Raw genomic sequence first — 5,783 nt, 5'->3', positions numbered from 1 at the left:
ATAATATATCTAGCTATATACCTATATGTACTACTATACTACTTAAAGTTTTAACCAGAGGGGTTGTTACTTGGTTGAAATTTGAAAATTGTTTCCCACCCACCAGCAGAAAACTAATGGAATTGTCCATTGAAGCTAAACAGATGCCCGGACAAGTTAAAAATTAGATGTCAGGAACTAAACTTATTAAAACACACATAAATCTTCAGAAAAAAGCAAAAAACTCAATAATCCTAAGGATGACCAATAATAATAATAATTAAAAAAACTAACTTTTTCTTATAAAAAAAATTGGATGGTTTTCTGAATATAAAAATACCAAAAAATTGTTAAACTGCAGAAATGTGTATAGCATCAAAATAATAATTTCTCTAGATATTTTAGAGCAAAGGAGTATAAATTAGTAATACTTGTGCCTTGTTATCCTATCTTGAAGCTTAGATACATAAAAGAGACCAATGTTCAGAAAATCAGAAACAATCATACACTCAAAAGGGTGACAATTTAAGCTACACAGCCTTGTATGAAAGTTTATACCCAATAAAGCTACACAAAGAATGAAACCATTGGAATTTACCATAGAAATCAAATATACAACGGCCTAACTCCCACTCAAACATTACGATGAACACTAGGTGAACGTTATAAAGTTCTGGGCAATTTTATTCAAGGTTCAAATAAATTTGAAAATTCAAATTATGACATTTGATTTTTTTCTTAAAAGAAATCTGTAAACTTTTTCCTAGGGCCTAGCTCAAAAAAAAAAAAAAAAAAAAAAAAAAAAAAACAAATTATAAACACTTAAAAAAAATTATAAGCCCAGCCACTCCTCTCACCCACCTTCCCCTTGGCCACTGCTAGCCGCCCTCCCTTCTCCCCATTCCTTGCTTCCCCCAGTACCCCAACCTCGACACCACAAATACAATTATAAAAAACAAACACAACACTGCAGCAACATAAACTTTGAATTTCATCCAAACAAAAAAAAAAAACAAGTTTGGGTACGGTACACAATTCGGTACCAAAGTATTACTAATCAAGCCAAAATGCAATAGAAATACCGATTTTACCTGACTCCAAAACATAACACACTTGTCTCATACGAAATTTTTTTATCAAGACCCCAATCCCATTGCACCCCATTCCCCAAACACATAGTTCAGCTTTTCCAAATTGTAATGTACTAATAAGTAGTAACCATGCTCATTTCCGAAGTATTAATATACTATTTTGCTCTATCGCGCCCAAAAGAAACGCAATGCCCTTAACCAATTCCAACATGAATCGTCTATAAGCACAAGTTACTAGACATTATGACACCAACTATAGTAATCTACTGTCATTACCTATACCATAACATTTGCATTACCATAACCAACAAAACAACCAAAAGTACACTTATTTGCAAGTTAAAAATCTACCAATTTTTCAATAATCAAACAAAATACTAACAATATGATAAAAAATTTATAACAAAATCTACTAAAAATCAGAAATTAAAGATAAAAGAAGGAACCTGGCAAGAACATAAAGGCGAGAATCCCAAACGAAAGAAATTAACCTGACAGTTCTCGAGGAATTAAATGTTTTACAAACGAAAGAAATAGAGGTAGAAATACAATAAAAATAGCGATTATACCTGACTCCATTGTTGAGCTACCAAGCGACCAAGAACACCAGGTCCAACAATTAGCAAATCACTCTCACCAACTACCATGGACGATGATGATGTTCCTGATTAACATTAAATTGTCAATTGATTAAAACTTCTTAAGTGTATAATTGTCGAAATTGGAACAATAATTGAAAGGGGAGAGAAAGTAGCGAGAAAGAGGAAAAAAGAGAGATAAAGATAGAAAGCTTACTCATAGATCAGGGCACGAAGCTGGAGTTTGAGCGACGTTAGCTCAGCAACTCTCCACCACCGCCATCAATTACAAATCAAAACTCACCATCGTTGCTCTCCACCACCGCCAACAGTTACAATTCCAAACCCTAGAAATCGAAAAAAATCAAAAATTTGAACTATAAATTGTGCAAAGGAACCCTAAATTTGAAATTTAAAGAGGAAAGTTTAAAGAAGCTCATACCATGAACACCAATCAAAACCCTAAAAATCGAACCACATCGTCATTATCACTCGCGACCACCATCACCACCGTGACCATCATTGAATGAGGAGGGAGAAGAAAGAGAGAATTTAATTTTGTGAGCGACGGTGGTTGTGGATGTGGTTGCCGGCTGCGGCGATGGTTGCCTTCTGCTTCGAATTTTTGAATGATTTTTTTCGTGATTTTCACCTCAAAATCGGCCTCAGAATTTTTGTTTACCTTGCTTATTTATGTGAGATGATGATGGGGAAACTAGAGAATTGGGGGAAATTGAGAAAATGGAGAATTGGGGGAAATTGAGGAAATGGAGAAATAGGATGAGAATGGGTACCGTGAGAATGAGGGGAGAAAATGGGTGAGAAAAGTAAACACGTGTTTGTTCAAAATTTTGGTGAAAAAATTAGAGGGAACAATGCGCGCTTCAACCTAGCTAAAATTTTCATGATACAACACTACCGTTGCATTAGCTTTCATTTTTGTTAAAATATCTAGGCTATTGCAACGGTTCTTTAGAGCCGTGGCAATAACTCTACCTTTAAGAGCATTAGTTTTAACTCCGTGGCAATAGCCTACTCTATTGCAACGGCAATAAAAATACCGTTGCAATAGGCTATCTATTGCCACGGCATTTGGATAGGGCGTTGCAATAGCTCATTTTTTGGCGTTGTATTTGATCGAAAATGTAGTAGTGTTGATAACAATAATCGATTCCCACAAGTAAAACAGGCAACAATATTTATTACCACCACTACCAATAATCATCTCCATTTGGACTGGATGACCAGTCGATACCATTGATCTGATTATTTCCAGATACTAACTCTACAGTATATCAAGACCTATAACTCACTGACATTTGGTAGCCTAACAAGCTACATTGTAATAATCATCTGCAACTTTATGTTCTTTAAAAATAACAATCAATAGCACGGGGGTGGGCTATACGGACTCGAACCGTAGGCCTTCTCGAGTTTATAAATCTTATAAATTACAGTAGCTTTTAAGTAGGTAGATCAATAGTTTAATCCATCAACCACTTTCTTGTGATAAAAAAAAGCATGCAAAAGCAGGCACGTTCTCTTGTTAAAACAAATTTTTCTCCCAAATTATAATTACACTAGATTAGAAGAGGTAACATGTTATTACCTTAGGGGATTTAATAACAAAGTTTCATCATTAAGCACATATTCAAACCAATGAAATTTTTTTAAATAAGAGAGAAGTAGAGAACACATGATAATATAGAGATTAAAGACTATTTACATAATCTATTGAGAACAACCGATACATTGGCTACTATTGTCAATGAAAGGAAACTCATCTTTCAATTTATTTCTTACAAGCTCCATACAAACTTTAAAATCAGAACATAAACCCTCTTTAACAGAAACCATTCTATACAAACTACGAGATATATTGGCCAAATAACAGTGAACAATTCTATTTTATGTTCCTTCAAACCCAGGCATACACATTACCTGATTCCTTACCCCCCCCTGCGAATTGAGAAAGGAACATTTAAACATGAATGTGGTACATATTGCCTAAATTGACAATAGTTAGCAGTGACTAGAATACACAGATCCAATCTCATACTAGCCAATTTGGTAACACTGTTCCATACTTTGCCATGTATCTATGCACATAGCCACCCACGCATCAACATCAACTCCTATTTGTTGATAAGAAAATATTGCGATGACATCTACTACTATTTTTAGAGACCAACCCACACTAATATCACTTATTCCCACTAAAGCATGACGTATAGGATACACCCATAAAGTTGCAGCTTAACGATGATAAGGAAATGAGGAAGCATGCAATAAACAAGAATGTTCAGAAAAAAAATCCCCAACCATCCACATTTAGATGAGAAAATGTTGCTGACCTCTATTAGACGGCCATGCCAGTATAAGAATATTCCACAGTTTGCCTCATCCCACTCTATCTGACAGTGACCAAGAATAAGCCAGACTTGTTTGCCCATTATTTCCCCATTATGGTGAGCAGTATTATTAAGAGATTTGGCCAAGGGTCAACTTCTAACCTGTCAAGCGGAGTTACAATTCACCAATAAACAGATAGAATTAAATAACCCATAATAGCAAGAGAAAGTTAATGGAATTACCAGTGTGCCTTGAACATATATCTTCATCCTAGGCTCTAAAAATATGAATTCCAAATAAGAACGAAGTGAATAATCTAAAGAAACCTGGAAAGGAACGAAGGTGGAGAAAAAAAGCAATAAGTATTTACCGTAATCATAAAAGCATAGCCACTTATCTACCATATGTAAATTTGACCAGGTACGTCACTCATAACAGAGAAGCAGTTTCCGGTTCAATAGTTTTGCAGCTAAAATACTGACCCAGGATTTATTGTTGTAGCAATCATAGCCACTAACAGGCAATCTTAAAAGACCTTTCTGAATGGAAACTTCTGGAAGATACTAACTGGCTAGAACTCTAGAAGAGTAAGCAACATCCATCAATTAAAAACATTCAAACTAGAAATCAATAGCATTGGCTACTGTTTTACTAATGCTATAAATTAGGACTTATAGTCTTATAGAATATGTTCTTATGTTATCCTTAATTATGGATATCTTAAAAAAATAAGAATCACGTGTGGAGTCCAATAATAATAGATGAATTAAGCAGAAAAGCAAACTTAAGTTTTAAGGTTAATCAAGCAGAAAAGCAAACTTAAGTTTTAACATTAAACTTCTCATAAGTTCTCATAAGCAGATGAGATATACTAGAACACTAAACTTCTCATAAGTTCATTCGTTTATTTCACTAACATTTTCATTTTACAAGTTCATCCAACATGAGTTACATAACCCAGTGAGTGCAAAGGGAAACTCAAGTTATGAGGAAAGGAACAAAAGGAATTACTAATCAAATCTAAATCATACAAGAAGGGTTCTCTCAAGGTTATTAAAACAAAGGTCCCCAAGTCGAGCAATTCTACCCTGTCTAATATAATCGCAGGTGAATGAGAAAAGGTGAAAAGATTAGGCCACTAAATCTTACTCATCAAACATTTTCACAATTCCTAACTTCACTCTGTTAGGCTAGATTAATGGCCACTACATGTGGATCCGCCTCTGCATTCACCACCACCGAAACCACCCTCCTTCTAGAACCACATGAGCGCAATAGACCCCCCGCCCTAGCCCCACCAACGAAACCGCCCAAAACTTGAATTCCCCAACCCGAAACCACCCTAAACTCCCATCCCTTTCCCCACTCGAAACCACCACCCCTTTCCCTAACCCAAAACCGTTGTAGACTCGAAACCCCTACCCCTGAAACCATCCCCCCACCCTAGAATTTGTGAATTTGTGTTTTTCCTATAAAATAAAATAAATAAACTACAATTCTTAAATTAGCAACCAAAATTGACTCAATTATCAAACTAGACTCCAAAAATTACGTTAAATTCTTCAACTATCTATAACCAATAGTTCAATTATCCAACTTCGAATAACCCTAAATTAAGTATATACTAGATGATTAAAGAAAAAGAAGCATCTAACCTTAGAGACTGCTTCAATGGAGGAGAGAAATCTCAGAAGCCCCTTCAATGGAGAATTTCGAGTACGCGTAAATGGAGGAGAGAGAGAGGAAGGATTACAGTGAGAAATAGATATAAAGGAGTACAAAG

At 35.2% G+C, this 5,783-nt stretch overlaps 1 long non-coding RNA gene across 1 annotated transcript; it reads right to left on the bottom strand.

The window, feature by feature from the left end:
* Window positions 1-306: 306 nt before the first annotated feature.
* Window positions 307-4,545, bottom strand: LOC110727189. Its single transcript, XR_002512500.1, has 3 exons — window positions 4,243-4,545; window positions 1,640-4,161; window positions 307-1,561 (listed from the first exon to the last, which is right to left on the bottom strand). It is a non-coding gene; the product is annotated as an uncharacterized LOC110727189 (long non-coding RNA).
* Window positions 4,546-5,783: the final 1,238 nt, after the last annotated feature.

Source organism: Chenopodium quinoa, unplaced genomic scaffold (assembly GCF_001683475.1).
Source record: "Chenopodium quinoa cultivar QQ74 unplaced genomic scaffold, ASM168347v1, whole genome shotgun sequence".
NCBI lineage: Eukaryota > Viridiplantae > Streptophyta > Magnoliopsida > Caryophyllales > Amaranthaceae > Chenopodium > Chenopodium quinoa.
Note: the sequence above shows the minus strand (reverse complement) of the source record. Positions and strands in the feature narration are given on the sequence as shown.